General features: G+C 39.7%; 1 long non-coding RNA gene across 1 annotated transcript; it reads right to left on the minus strand.

Moving 5' to 3' along the window:
- Positions 1-10,179: 10,179 nt before the first annotated feature.
- Positions 10,180-11,853, minus strand: LOC147155457 (uncharacterized). Its single transcript, XR_015092308.1, has 3 exons — positions 11,466-11,853; positions 11,345-11,388; positions 10,180-11,259 (listed from the first exon to the last, which is right to left on the minus strand). It is a non-coding gene; the product is annotated as an uncharacterized LOC147155457 (long non-coding RNA).
- Positions 11,854-15,213: the final 3,360 nt, after the last annotated feature.

Genomic DNA, 15,213 nt, shown 5'->3' on the forward strand with positions numbered 1-15,213 from the left:
GAGACATAGTCTCTCCAGCATGTCCTGGGTCGTCCCCGGGGTCTGCCGCCGGTGGGACATGCCCGGAACACCTCTCCAGGAAGGCGTCCAGGAGGCTTCCGAACCAGATACCCGAGCCCCCTTAACTGGCTCCTTTCCACGCGGAGGAACAGCGGCTCGACCCTGAGTCCCTCCCGGATGACTGAGCTTCTCACCAAATCTCTTAAGGGAAAGCCCGGACACCCAACGGAAGAAACTCATTTCGGCCGCTGTGTGGCAGACACTCGCAAAGAAATTTCAACATGTTCATTATTCCTTTGCGATTTACATAGAATGTTTGGTGCCGTAAATATACTTTGCAAGTGTCTTGAGAACATCTTTGCAACCTTAGAATAAATAATAATTAAAAACTGACAACAAAGAAAAACTCGCTACATGCACAGTCCCTTGCATGCAAACCTTTGACGCACAGTTAGATACAACCTTTAAGCCCATATCCAAATGAGAGGGAGAGTGTTTGCTTAGGGTTAGGGTTATATTATTGAATATTCGTCATCATATGTTCAGTTATGCAAACATTTTTAATGTTTTTTCCTTGTTCCAAGGAAATTTTGATTTGGAATCATTTTCAGTGAACAATTCCAACCTTGAACAAAGTCTGACGAGAAATCAACAATCACATGTTCTCCTCAGCAGGATACACATTTCATTGTTAGGCTGTTGAGACCACAACATCAGCCTTCACACAATTAACACCCCATGTGTGGATTGACCATATGTATAAATTAGAGAGAAAATTGTAAAATAGAATGAATTGGTTCAATGCCAACTATGGTGCCATAATGATTGTCTCATTTGCTGTCCTAGGTTGTTTTGGACCTAATCAAATGGCCTGAGGAATCTGGGTTGGACGATGAAGATGGTTACTCCGTTGACTGTAGATGTAGAATAATGGGGTACTTGCGTCAGTTTGTGAGGACAGGTAAATTACATGTTGATATTTGTGCACATTTTGTAATGCATAAATGCAGATTTTCAAATGTGGTTGAAAATCAAGTTTTTTTTAACCATTTTTTCTTGTTTATGAACACAAGTTGTATTATGAGTATTAAGCATAAGCATACACATATTGCTACAAGGCAGAATTTTAATTTATAGATACATCTGTGATTTGATTTTCTTAAATGATCATCCTCTAGCAGGGATCACTTTTTTTCCCAGATGTTGCAGAACCTGTTTTTTTCTCAAAAAAAGACTTAAATTAAATTATAAAAACAGTTATCTAATTGATTATTGTTACTTAATTCCACTTTTTTTTCTCCTTTTTTTTTAGAGTCTCAAGAGAATCTTAAAAGACTCCTGAAGTTCTGGGTGGGATGGGAGATACCCATGCCAGATATGAAAGTGGAGGTGGTGAGAGCGGAACATCCCACGTCTTCTACATGCTTCCAAAACTTAAAGTTACCTGGCCACTACAGCCATTACACAGAATTCAGTGACCATTTAAAGAACTGCATCGCCACAACTGATACTGGTTTTGGTTTGGTATAGATCAAAATCTTTATTTCATTACTTTAAATAATGTAGTTCTGATGTTTTGCTAGATAGGTTCTTATTACAGTTCATTGTCAATTTGTACGAAAAGACAATATATAGCACTAAATTATAAAATGTAATTTAGTGCAGGCAGTTTTAAACAAATAACAGCCCAGAAGCGCTTGGCTAGACCCTACACATAGTTTATACTGTGCATGTAGTTCACTGCAGCCAAATAATGGTCTACTCCCATGCGTGTAGAAGGTCCTGCTGGATCCACAGCAGCATGGAGTCCAGCCAGTTCTTGAGGTGTCAAAGGGCAGTCAGTTTCAGGCACATAGACACAAGAGTCGGTGTTGCTGGACACAAGGCCACTACTCTCCCAGTTTATCAGGGGGATGTTCAAATCCTGTAGTTGATATGAAAAACAATTCATTGTCTACTGTTTAAAGTAAGTTTTGCTTACCAATTTTTTAAAAGTACTTACAACATCATTAGACTCTTGTACATTATAGTGCAGTCCCGTGTGCCACAGTTGGTTCGGGGTACGATTTCCCTCGACTGTCCCAGCCATCTTTAAAAACATCAAGCTGGGCTTGTAGGCGAGGAATGAAGACATAATGGCAGCAGAAAAGGTGAACACTGCTGGACAGGTCCAGGAGATCATCTTCCTCCATTTGGTGCAACGCAGCATAGTAGAGGCAAGTGACTGCTGTGTAGACATCTCGCCAAAGACGTTCAATTCTGTAATGTCAATGTAATTGTGCCCCCCCCCTTTTTTTTTTTAATTAAAGAAGACATTTTAAACCATGTAAAAAAGTGAATCATATTTGGACAAACAAGCAACTGGGTGCAACAATTAATCAACTACTTGGCTATCCAATTAATTATTTAATCATTTTTGAGAGCATGTTTGAATTGTTCTAAATCCTTTTAAATTTAAGCATTTCAATGGCAAATGTTTTTTTTCTATTATCAACAAAAAAAGTAGTTTAAAATGATAAATGCAGTTTCATAAATGAAACAAACATTCCATTAATTTCAAGTAATGAGAAAGTAAGGGTGATTAAAAAAAAGAACATAGCAGAATTCTTTACCTTTATTTTGTACATTATTACTATTTGTATGTGTTGGAATGTCACCTTTGAAAATTAGATGTTGCATCTCAAGGGGATATCCTATAAAGCTACAAATCAAATGAAAATTTAAAATCATGCGATATTGCAAAAATGAAAAACTGTAGCTTGGACTTGTGTCGTAAATAGCTTCAAGTTTTTAGGTTTTACAAGTGTTAGTGTTTACCACTGGCAGTAAAGACAACCGTAAGTTGCCAATGTTGATTGCAACTGTTACTTGGTCTTTCATGTAATTGATATTTGATGGAAGTGGTGGAACATAAACTTTGTCTTTAACATACCACCACAAGAAGAAAAAAATAAAATCACACACACAGAGGTTCTGCCAGGCCAATTACAGCCATCGACTGCTAAGTGAAGTTTTCATTCAGTTCATTCTTTTCTCTTTTTCAAATAGGCTAGATGTTGCCCGTGCTGGTGGTGGCCACATTAACCACTTCAAAAACAAGAATAATTTGAATGTATTTACATGTGTCTAACCGGAAGTTTTCTGTGTTGTTGTTATTATTATTTTTTAATATTGCATAGATTTTGGCGTATTCTTTTTTTCTTTCTTTTTTTACTCACCCTGTAAACTTACAAGGTTATGAATGTGGTAGTTCCATAAAAATGAAGTGTCTTCTAAAGTACCTCTGATTATGCACACTTTTCCCTGCAATGAAGCTGTTTTTGCCAACTCCTCTTGTGGAGAACATCAGCTGGGCTACATCCACATTTTCCACCCCATGGTCACCACGAACCCTTAAGAAAATGTAACAAACATGAGAACTCCTATTAATTATGCATTACACTTCACTGAAACAAAAACCTTAAAACAAGTCAATGGTTAGAACAGGTAGATTTACACTATTAAGGGTAGGATAGGCTAGGTGATGATGTCTGACTATTCTTTGAGGTAAGCCATACTTCTCAACAGCTTCATTGAAGAAGGCAAGGGTTGTGGAGGCTCTGTTATTATTTGCAACAGCAAGATACATTATCTATGTGAGAAGAATGGAATTGTCCCATTGTGACTTCAAACAACTGTACTTTTTATTTTCAAATGATCAAAGTACGTTAACAATAACAATATCAATTTTAAGTGTCAATTTCAAAGCTCTTAACAAATACAATTTCAATAACCTTTAACAGTCATGTAGTAGTTAAAACAGGATTATATTTAAAAAGGTAAAATGCAACAATAATACTCAATGCAATTGGTGTAATGGCACTTGAGAATATCTCATTCTCTACCTTGCATCTGTTTTAAGAGATTCCATAAGAAATGAGTCTTTATAAAATGTCAAAAAAGAAAACATGTAATCTAATTCTCAGACAAAGAGTGCCAGCGAAGTCTTAGCATAAAGTCACAGGTAACATGATGGAGTTTTGATTTGTTACTGTAAGTGCAATTAAAGCTTTTCAACTAAAATGACTGTAAGTAAGAGTATTACAGTACTATTATGTTACCATTGAAGAATACAAATGCAAAGGTGCTCCCAAAGAAAATGAAACCGATTTCTGAGGTAGCCATCCTAAACTAGTACTACAATCTGAAGGTCTTCAAAAACAAAAAACAACTAATCACAATTGAAATGCCTGATTCAATGACAAAAAGTTTAGACGTTTAAAGGGAATATCCAATTATTTATACCTTCCTTGAGAAACCATCGATTCCTCCAAATATCACCATATTGTACCTTCAATGACATTTGAGATAAAGAAAAACATTAGGTATTATCACTTTTTTGCACATAGTTAAGTCATGTACAGGTAATATGTTTTGATTTGAAAAACATAACCAACCTTATAAGTTTGTGGTTTGTGTCTATATGCATCAGCGATCTTGGGCCTGGGACAGAGTATGTTCTGCGAACAACACACCTCAATGCTGACATTCTCAGCACAATTCCTGCTGTGTCAACCCTATGCATCGATGCACGAATCCTCTGCCACTGTACACGATGCCCCTGTGCCCGCAACAATCCCATCATTAATCTGTACCCAGCATGTGGGTTGCAGTGGTGTGTTTGTGACACCAGGTTGTCAAGCTCATCATTAGTCAGTTGACCGTACAAGGCCCTAACAGACATAGCCCAGCTGTTCATGTTTCTCTGCAGCGTCCACCGAGAAACTCCTAAAAGTCTGGCAATGTACGCTGCAGATAGCCCTATGCTGAGGAGCTCCGAAACATATTCCCTACATATTAAAATTTTTGGACAACCAGGTTTTGTTCTCCCCACAGGAACCGTTACATGAAGCTCCATTTCATCTTGGGCAGAGAGTAGACCATGCACATCAGTAAGGGCTTCATACACTTGCTGAGGGATCTGAATTTGGTTAGCTAGTGCACTCAGTAAAACCATGTCCTGTGAAATGATAAATTGTAGATAGTCCAGGTCCAGAGGGGCACGCCCAAGGGCAGCTGATAGTCTGTTATGGAGTCGGGCCAGTAAAAGATTCAGCAGCAGTTCCTAGAGAGAAATATAGGGTGTCCATAACATGTTTACAATTTTTAAAACAATATATTACAAAGGCAGTTGTTGAGATGTCTTAAACAGATTTGTTTTATTTTAACCAGTGTTTGTTAATTAAAGTATTCATTCATATTGAATTTATTTGTTTCAGATACTGTGTTGATGGATGGTAAACCTGCAGCAAACATGGCAACAAATCGAGTACCGTTTTCATGTGCTTGGTGTAAATGATGATGCCCATATAGAGGTCTATTAAATTAAGTTTAAAAAAAAACTCACACAAATGAAGGTACTTAAAATATCTCAAAATTGTTATAATTGTAAAGAGACTTTTGGGACACTCTGTATAGGTCGTGTGTAATGTGCATTATTATTGATTACATTATTATGCAAACAGGAAGAAATAATAACAAAAAACACACCATTAATGTCAAGACAGTAGCGATATTCCGCTCACCTGCTGCTGCAGCGAAGAGCTGTTGCTCTGATCGGTCATTTTTCTAGAAGGCAAAACAAGATAAAGAACACTATGGAGTCAAATGTGTACATACATAACATCGATTGGGTGCATCTTCCCTCCAGTACCTGTCAATGGCGCATATGTGAGCTACATGAATTCGTTTGTTAGCCAGCTAACTAATACAAGAAATAACAATTTTAACCAACACAGGGGAGCAGCGCACTGCACCATTCTTGGCATATAATGAAGTAGTTTAGTTGTTCATTGTTGTCATATAGCCACAATATTCCAAAGCATGAGATGCAATTAAGTCCGTGGCGCCAGAAATGACGATAATGACTAGACTGCTTTAGCATGAAATCAAATGCCAGCTAGCTAGAAAGCTAAATATGTGATGCTAATCATAAAAACAGGTTGGATGACCATCGTCAATATTTGAAAGAATGATGAAGTAACATAATACTTACCTTGTAATAGCAAAAACCAAAAGAGACTGAAGTATTCTTAATATGTATGTTGGTTGGCGACGATGTGTCCTGCTTGTATCCTTCCGCGAGTCCCGCCACCGTCGTTCGCTAAACCAATGAGGTTGCGCTCCAATCCGCTCAAATCCTTCTCACTTGATTGGTCAAGACAACCCTTCATTACACCAGAGCCCGCCCCTTCTTTACGAGTACAAATCACGGCGCTCTACAAGTACAAATTAGTTTTGCTCCATTTGTAGCGCGACAAATGGGGCAAAACTCACGTCACTGAACAGCAGCAGAAAGCCCACTTGTGACTCCTAGTGGCGACTTCTTTGACTACAAGTTGTCATTTCTACAGGTACAAATCACAACTTTTACAGATACAAATTTATAGTTTTTGTACAGGTACAAAAAAAATTTGTACAGATACAAATCATGACTTTTACAGGTACAAATTTGTTTTTACAGATACAAATTTGTTTTACACATACACATTTTTTTTTTTTACAGGTACAAATTTCTTTTACAGACACAATTTTTTTTTTACAGGCACACATTTTTTTTACAGATACAAATCACAAATTTAGACTTTTTTCTACAGGTACAAATTTTTTGCACAAGTTAGTTTTGCACCATATTTACCTCCATATTTGAACGTTGTGTTATCCGGCTGCTGTATTAACAAGATAGGTAAAGTTAAGTGCTAGACATGGTAGCCTACATGCTAACTACACCTGCTAGCGCTAGCTAGAGCTAGCAGATCTCACTTTAAGGTTTTAATGTGCAGTAAAAGAAAACAAAAACAAAGAAAAGTTTGAGTAGGCTCTAAATCTCAATTGTGTATATCCCTCGTTGCTACAATATACAGTAAGGCTTTTGTCTATTCTGTCGTCGTTGTGGTGGTGGTGGGGGAGGGGGCGTCGGTTGTTGAGTTGCGTGTCCTGCTCAACTGTGTAGTGGACTAGAGCTAGCAGATGTTACATTAAGGTTTTAATGTGCAGTAAAAAAAATATATATATACATATGTTTGAGTATGCTGTAAATCTCAATTGTGTATATCCATCGTTGCTACAATACACAGTAAGGCTTTTGTCTCGTCTGTCGTCGTCGTGGTGGGGGTGGGGGAGGGGGGCGTCGGTTGTTGAGTGGCGTGTCCTGCTCGATCGTGTAGCGGAGCGGCGCCGATGAGGGATTTTGGAAGTATTTTACACTGTTAAATGACCTTCATTGATTGACTACAGCACACATTTGTAAATTGTTAAAGCTGCCTTTATTTTCCCCCTTGAAAGATTACCATTGGTTTCTGTAGTGATCGTTTTTTTCACGGCCATCCAGAATACCCATCCATTTTGCCAAACCGTTTCACCTCATGGAAATTAATGTAAAAGAAAAAAAAAGTAACAATGTTATTACAATACCGTTTTCTTTGTTAATAAGTAAACAAGGAAGTCTATAGTGGATCCATTTTTTTCTATTGTTGATGTCACGATCTGTCACGGTTGAAGTTGGCTGTCACGAAACGGAGTGGAGGACCCAAATGCAGGAGAGCCACGGCAGTGATGCTGATAACTTTAGTTTTAATCAAAAACAAGGAAACACAAAATCACGCCCGAGGGCGGCTAGAACAGCGAGTAGTGTGGGATACAGAGTAGCATCACGGAGTAATAACCCGACACTCCTTGCTGCTTCTGTCAGGCTTTTATCTTGACCTGACGAGCTAATGGGCAGCAGGTGTGTTTGGCGGGATCCGCCCTCCAGCTGTTTCCCCAGCAACTGCAAGTGAAAACAGAAACAGCTGACCCCAATCATGACAGTTGAGGATTTATTGAAGGCTCTGCTCACCCCATCCATTATTTATAATCAATGAACTATACAATGTGTGATGTTACTATACTTCAATTGATGACGGTTTCTTATTTTTATTACAATGACACCACTGCCTCATTAGACTCAATGTACATTTTTAATGTTGCATACACATCTGAGATTAACTACAAATTTTATCTTGAATCTTTTAGCGATCCGCTGAGCACTGTGCGAATTGGAAAGCTGCTGACCGTGATACTTGGATTTCAAACCTTCAGCACCGCCTTGGACTTCCACCTCATCTACCTGCTTCCATCTTGCCCTCAAACAACATAATACATATATAAGATCTACATCACAGAGTCTAGAACGCAAATACAGCTGAACTTGCACTCAACAGCACATTACAAACACTCTAATATCATTACTTTACTATTTTGTTGTGTTTGAATTGATTTCCTTTTTTTACTGCCAGTTTACTTTTGACTTTGTCTTGGGAAGTTTTTTTTATTTTCTTTTTGCTTACAGTAAAGGTAGCTGTAGCAGCATGCCGCGGAAGGGGAAGCGTTCCGAGGCAGCCAAGCGCCGATGGAAGAAGCTGGACCTTGCTGCTCCGGAACTGAGCCCAAACATCGCACCCCAGCAGGTACTTTGCCTCTATTCAATTCTGCACTTGGCGGTGGTGTATTCTGTGTTGAGTTATTTTGAGTCACACTGCTAGGTCCTCAATGTGCTGTATATTTTGTTTTCAGCCTCGGTCCCCACCCTCTGCCACCAGTGATGGGACCACGATGCAGTCTGCAGTGAACAAGGTACGAGTTTCACGCCATATTTTAGCAAGAGTTTATCATTTTTTTTATCACTATTACACTTTTTTTTAATATCCTAAACATTTGCAATGTGTATTTAGAAGGCCAGAGTCCGAACTTCAGCTCCAGCCAGTCGGCTCGCCACTGTGGACGCCCGCTCCCCACCGCATACCTCTACTGTGGCTGCCCACCAGGTATGTTCCACAGCAGGCAAAATGCAATTAACTTTGTTAATGTGCAATACACATTATTTCCGGCTACAAATATAGAGTCAAGCAGAAAAAAATGCTAAAATGCTTATGTAAAAAGCAGTCTGTGTATTCAAGACACTCAATAGTAATGTAAAAAAATCCTTTATTAAAAATGGACTACCAACATGTTTCAACACAAGATTGTCTTCACCAGGGCATAGTTTGACAAATATAGAGTGTATGACTGAGCGATATTTGTGCATCATCAGAAAAAAAAAGTTTGTTTCTATCTTATTCCGTTCTTTAGTAATCAACAATAGAAAATGGTTAGTTTCACCCAATTTCGCCTTTTTTGGACCAAAATACGGAGAAATCAAGCTTTTAGTGAAACGATATTATTTCATGCATTCTAGTGAATTTTACACTTCTTTTTGTCCATGAATGATGCCACAAACACCTAAATAGTGCTTTACTTCTATAAAACACTACCACCAAGAATGAAAAAGTGTTTTTTGATAGCAAAATAACAGTTTATTTACATTCAACATTCAACAGTGTAATACAACAAACATGTGCAACTGTGCAACTGTGCATGTGTGGTGTGTGTATGTGTTTCTATTTACAATTCTGTGGATGTTTCAACTACACAAGTTTTTTTTTGGTGTGGTATATAGTGTAACATTGCCCTGGGTGCAAGGGGACGCAGCAGGATTTGCACCACAGATTTGTTTCGCTGCGAATGCCCCTTTGAGTGCAGACCCTACACTTTCTTGCTGGCTTTTTTTTCCGGGGGGTAGCAGGTATGTATTGCAGTGTGTGTTTTGCCATGTTGCCATCAAGTCGACTTTCAGGATCGTTATACGGTGACCTGGTGTTCTGTCTGGCTTCCTCATGTCCTTCTGTTTGTATGTTTGTAGCAATGTCCTCCTCCTGGTCCTGTGGTAAGAGCCACCCTCTCACCACCTGCTGGATAAACTCCAAAAAATGCTGACATTTGCCAGGATGTTTAGCTTTGTACAGGATAAAGGCATTGAACAAACATATTTGAAACAGATAGGCAACAAATTTTTTGTGCCATTTCAATGTCTTCCTCGTGAATGGGTGATAAGAAATGTTTTGATCCATCTTATCCACGCCATTCATTGTGGAATTGTAGTCCAAAACACATACAGGTTTCGGGAAAGGCACTCTTTTTTTTTTTTAGTGCCTACACATCAACTGTCCGCATTTCATCTTTGTGAAAAGTAGTCACCATCCTCAACAAACGCTTGTCCTGCCATGCCACAACCAAAACATTTGTGTTGTGTCTCACCAATTCCCCCCCCACCCCAAGGCCAGTGTTTGTAAGAAAAGTGATCTCATTTGGTTCACCCCTATTTTTTCTCAGTGTTCCACAAACATTTGTACGTGCTGCCAGGAGACGTTCACACAACCCAATTGAATTATAAAAATTGTCCATAAAGAGCGTGTACCCATTTCCTGGCAGACGATCTAGCAAATTAAACACGGTATCCGGCAGAGAACAACTAGTACCAACATAAGGTTGCATATTAAAACAATATCCTGTTTGGGAGTCACACAGGATGTATGACTTAATTCCATATTTGATTGGTTTTTGGGGGTTGTAAACTTTAAACGATAGACGGCCCTGAAAATTCATCATTCCCTCATCAATACATACATTCCTACCGGGTTGGAACAGTTCTTTAAATTTATTTACAATATGGTTGAACACAGGACGGATTTTAAATAATTTGTCATCTGAACTATGTCTCTCATTATTGTTAAAATGTAGGTAACTCCAGATAAGCAGGAAGCGGTTTCGAGGCATCGCGCGACTAAAAAAATGGTGTGGTTTCAATTTCATCCTGAGTCCAATACATTTCTATACTGGGCTTTTTTATATACCCAGTAAGAAATTGGAGTGCAAAAAATGTTTTCAATTCTAATACAGACACTGGCTTCCAAGCACGACTCCTGCAGTGTGGCAGACTTTCAGTCTGCTTCTGCATGGATTGACGTGCATATAAATTTGTTTGATCAGCAATGTGCTGGAGAAGTTCGTTTGAGATGAATAGTTGCAGGAAGTCAGCTGGCAGGGTTGAATTTAGCTCTGCTGCGGCACCCCTTGGTCCTGGAGTTTCAGTAAACAGGAATGTGTTTGGCTGCCAGCCTGTTTCATGCCAGCCAGAACTTTTGGGATCTGCAAATATACATTTCAATATCATATAATATTTATTTTAGATCAGTGTGAAGCAATATATATATATGTTTACCTTTTTTCTTGGATCCACTGGTTGAAATTATAGAAGACATTTACCATCAAATATTTTACTCGTGCTGAGTTGGAGAATCATTTTTTTTTTACCTTTATTCTGCTCACTGTGAGACGCGTCACCTTGAGCCCGACGAGCTGCAGCTGAAAGAAATATATACAATTACAATCATATCGAAAGACCGTTTTCTTTTGTTGTTGCAGTGTATTGAAAACACGTTTTTTATACCTCTCTTTGTCGTGGAAACTGTAGGTTGTCGCTGTGAGCACGATCTATGAATTATACATTCACGTTACACGAGGTGCTAGCAGCGTGCAGGAAAAGTATCTCATAGCAAGTTTGCGCTTACCTTCACAGTCTTCTGCGGATGAAATGCTGTCCGAATCACTTTCTCGAAGATCCGACTGTACCCACTCCTCCGAAGAATAGCCATCCGACTCGGGGTACTCTTCGTCGTCCGAATCAACGTCCGCGTTTGCAGAAGTACTTGGACGTGCACCACGTTTTCCGGCGTTAGCATCGCTAACCGGCGTCGCTTTAAGACGTGGCCGAAGACGTCGCGTCAAAGCCGCAACTTCGGCATCAACCTCGTTGTCGCCATCATCATCATCGCCACCAACATTCAATTTAGCACTGGTTTCTTTTTGAAAATACCGATCAAGCGTGAGCTGCTTTCCACCGGTCGTCATTTTTGCTTTCTCTTCCTCCATGCTTTTTGCTTTCTCCATTATCCTCTCCACTCCACTCTAGCTCCGCCTCACCTTTTATACCGACGCCCACGGTGGGCGGCACACCCAAAGTGCAAGGAGAGTCATCGCTGCCATCTAGAGGCCAAAACAAGTCATTAAACTTACTTGATCTGCTTGATATTTTCAGCACAGCTGCCCAAGGCTTCCCTCCACCCGTTTCAAAAAAAACCAAAAAAACATAGGGGACGTCTTTTAACGTCCTCGGCGCCCATCCCTAGGTTTATGCTAAACGTTTTATAACGTTTATGGCGGTCAAAGAGTTAAAAGCAGTCTGTGTATTCAAGACACTCATTAGTAATGTAAAAAAAATCCTTTATTTAAAATGGACTACCAACATGTTTCAACACAAGATTGTCTTCACCAGGGCATAGTTTGACAAATATAGAGTGTATGACTGAGCGATATTTGTGCATTGCTTTATTCATGTCAAACTAATTCTGAATTTAATTGTGATGAAGTCTGTTTTCTACAAGATTTCAAAATTTTTACTAATGTCAAAAATAAACTCACTAACATTGATCACAAATTTGTGAGGTGCCTAGCCCGGACACAGATATTTCACATGGTTTCTTTTAAGTTACATAGACCAGATGTAAATAATAACTAAGACGGTTATATTTAATAACTAATGTTTTGTTTTAGACTTCATGTCTATCTAAACAGTGTATGTCATTGTTTTGTCAAAAACATATTTCTATATACTTCCTTTATACTATAATCTAATCTGGTACAATCTGCTGCCTTTCTGCTCATGTATTTGATCAGAAAATTCTAGCAAAATTGAGCAATTGTGACTGCATTTCAGACACAAACAAAAGTATCAGTTAAGTCCTTGAATCTCTTTTGTGATTAAGAATTTCATTAATAAACCTGGCCTGAATTAACATCACTTGTATGTACAAAATACCTGGTCAATTTAAATTGAAACTAATTTAACCTATGTTTGCTATTTACTCTGCATTGTGGTGACTGCACATGCCTACAATTGTGTAATGTCTATGCTTTATGTTTTAGGTGTCCCTTGTTTGTGCCAAGGCTCTGGTACCAGGTCAGTCATAATTTTAATTGCTTTTGCAGCAGTTTTACAATCGATTATTTTAAACAATTCCAATATTTTGCAGGTTCATATACACTCAAAGTGGAACATGTACTTGTACTGTGCATTGTCAGCAATTGAAGTTGAGACTTGACATGGTATTCTGTGTGTGCATCATTTTAGGCAGAGGCACTGGCTGGCGCCACAGAGTTCGGGAATGGCCAGTTTCAGCTGTGACTGGGCGGAGGCACAAACTGGTCATTCCAGCACTGAACCAGGACAACACGGTATGTTTTATAATCAACTCTGCCTTTATAACAAATTAACAACCTTCATTTGTGTCTATTTTTTTAAATTACCTCTTTCCTTTTTTCAATTACTACTTTTTTTTTTTCTTTTGTAATAGTTTGTCCTGGTTGTTGGTGACTCCCACCTGCGAGCCATTGCCGATGGGGTTGTGAAGATGCCGGAGGGACGTTTCTCGTTTGCCGTGATGTCCACCCCGGGTGCCAGGGCCTCCGAGTTGCGTGCTGAGGTGCTGAATGCTGTTCTGCCTCGGTCACCCGAGGTGGTCTGCATTTTGGCTCCCAGCAACAACTTGGGCCGCCCCATCGCTGAGGCAGCGGCTGACTTTGGCCAGTTCTTGCACACCGTCTGCAGCCGCTGGCCCAACGTAAGTTCACACATTTCCTTCATATAGATCATACATTTAAATTTCAAGTATGTACTTGCATATGTCAAATATGTTCTGTTTAAAATACATTTCAGCCTTTTCCCGTAGTTAAACAGTTAATGAATATTGAAGGATGGAATATGAATGAAAGTTCATCTTGCTCCAGATGTATATTTTACAGTTTTAAACTTTGTGCAGGTCGTTGTGCTGGACTTCCCCCCTCGTCTGAACGTCGAGCTGGACCAGCAGGACCTTCTTCGCCAGGAGTACAACCGGGTGGCAGCACTTATGGGTACGTTCCATGTTGAAAATAGTTTTCACACACAAAGTTCTACTTTTCTTTAAGTCACCTCCTGATCTGATTTCATTGGTGTCTCAGCGGGGGGGAGGACTCTTGAGCTAATAATGTTTTTTCCTTTGTTACTGTAGGTATTCGCTACCTATCTGTTGCTGGCCACTTCCCGCTGTCACATCTTCACTTGTGGTGTAGAGACGGGGTAAGTACATTAGTTGCTGCAAAAAACAAACAAACATTTTATTAGTGCTCCTCCTATCAAAAGTATGTTTGTAGATGTATAATATTTTTTCTGATCATGTCTGGAAGGTACACCTCAGTGACAGCGATGGGATGCCGGTGCTTGCGCGGTTGCTGTGGGCTGCCGTCAACCTGCGGAGTGAGAGGACTGCACCACCTGCACCGGCTGCTCCTCAGCGTTCGCCACCAGCTCGAGTGTTCAGACCAAAAGTGGTTGTTAAGGGTGAGGTCACTGCGCCTCAGCCTTCCAACCCTTTTGACTGGACACTCGTCGGGAAGGCCATGGAGGTAAACGCAAGCCTAACATGTTTTTGAAAACCTCCTAACATGTTTTTGAAAACCTTAAATTTTATGAATGTGTGTGTTGCAATAATGTCACTAGTCATTTCAGAGCAGCTCGGTTGTGGACTCTGAGGTCACCTGTGGGCCCACTGGGTGGATGGGCACTCTCCAGGTTTGTGATGGTGATCATGGATTCATTCAGCCTTTTACCATGGCACATGTTAAAATTCTATTTCTCTATTTCTATTTTGTTGTGTTTTTTACAGTGCAACATCCCATTGAACCCTCTCTGGTTCAGCCCACCCATGTTGGAGGCGATGGACAAGCTGTCTCCAGCTCATCTTTCCAGCCCTGAGGACTGCCCAGTTGTTCCAAAGGACAAGAAGGTATTTCAGTTTTCCTATTTTGTTTGCCCGTTATGTTTACATATCTATCTTCATGACAAAAAAAAAAGTATAGTTAATTGTCCATTCTTGTAGTAACAATGCTTCGCAGTAAAAGCAAAAATATATATATATATATTTCTCTTTTCTTTTTTTTTTTTTGCTCTTTCTTGATAGACATCCACCGCAGGGCACAGACGACAGCGGCCAGCCCATAAGAGCACACGGAGAGAGCACCAGGTTTGCATTGCATTCTTATCAGCCCTGAGAAGTCTTACTTAAAATCACAAACAGAAATTAGTGACTCTTCACACAAGTGCTGTGTGTTAAAGAATTATTGTTTGCTTGTCGTTTCAGCCAGAGGAAAGGCCAGCCCCTGCGGAGGTTCCTTCCAGACCATCATCGCCCCGTCGTCCTGGGACTGAGGTAATTTTTTTTA

This window comes from Leptonotus elevatus, chromosome 22 (genome assembly GCF_054856555.1).
Source record: "Leptonotus elevatus isolate MCC_2025b chromosome 22, RoL_Lele_1.0, whole genome shotgun sequence".
Classification (NCBI taxonomy): Eukaryota; Metazoa; Chordata; class Actinopteri; order Syngnathiformes; family Syngnathidae; genus Leptonotus; species Leptonotus elevatus.